This window comes from Arachis duranensis, chromosome 2 (assembly GCF_000817695.3).
Source record: "Arachis duranensis cultivar V14167 chromosome 2, aradu.V14167.gnm2.J7QH, whole genome shotgun sequence".
In the NCBI taxonomy this organism is placed as follows: Eukaryota; Viridiplantae; Streptophyta; class Magnoliopsida; order Fabales; family Fabaceae; genus Arachis; species Arachis duranensis.
In genome coordinates, this window is record NC_029773.3 from 15,376,001 (window position 1) to 15,377,175 (window position 1,175).

Consider the following 1,175-nt stretch of genomic DNA (forward strand, 5'->3'; position numbering starts at 1 on the left):
GAGTTGGCTAGGACTTGTGGCTCAAGTCAATTCATCCACTTGACTTTCCTTTATTTAGTAAGGGTTAACTAAGTGGTAGCAATGAACAATTCTCATCACAATTGAGAAAGATAACTAGGATAGGACTTCTAATTTTCATACCTTGCCAAGAGCCTTTTATAGTTGTTAGTTTATTTTCATTGCCATTTACTTTTCATGCTTCTTATCCAAAAACCCCAAAACAACTCAAACCAATAACAAGACACTTTATTGTGATTCCTAGGGAGAACGACTCGAGGTTCAATACTTCGGTTTATAAATTTAGGGGTTTGTTTTAGTGACAAACAACTTTTTGTATGAAAGGATTATTGCTTGGTTTAGAAACTATACTTCGACGAGATTTTATTTGAGAAATTCTAAACCGTCAAAAATTCAATCGTCAAATACGCGCACGCGCCGTTGCTGCCACCTAGTCCACTTGAAGCAAAACGTGGCCAGCGATTTTAGAAGCCTTGTGGGCCCAATCCAACTCATTTCTGATGATATTTAACCGAAGGAGTGAAGAGGGAAACATATGTTAGTTACCATTAGTTTAGTTTAGTAGTTAGAATTAGTTTCTAGAGAGAGAAGCTCTCACTTCTCTCTAGAATTAGGAATAGGATTAGGATTAGTTCTTAGATCTAGATTTTAATCTTTGCTTTCTTCTACTTCTACATCTCAATTCCTTGTTGTTAGATTCATTCTTCTTCCATTCTTTGGTTGTAATTTCCTTTATGTTGTTCTTGTATTTTGTTGTAGATCTACTATTGTTCCTTCCATTTTCTTTCAATTCAATAAGAGGTAATTCATAATAATTGTTCTTCTTTGCTTTTCTATTGTTGATCTCTTGCCTTTGTAGTTAGATCTCTCTTTAATTCTTGCAATTTATGTTGTTTACTTTTATTGCCTTTTATGTGTTTGTTGAAATGCCTCTTCTAGATATAGTGTAGATTTTGTTCCTCTTGGCCTAGGTAGAGTAATTAGTGACACTTGAGTTATCTAATTCCTTTGTTGATTGATAATTGGAGAGATTGCTAATTGGTTTGGAGTGCACTAAAGCTAGTCTTTCCTTAGGAGTTGGCTAGGACTTGTGGCTCAAGTCAATTCATCCACTTGACTTTCCTTCATTTAGTAAGGGTTAACTAAGTGGTAGCAAT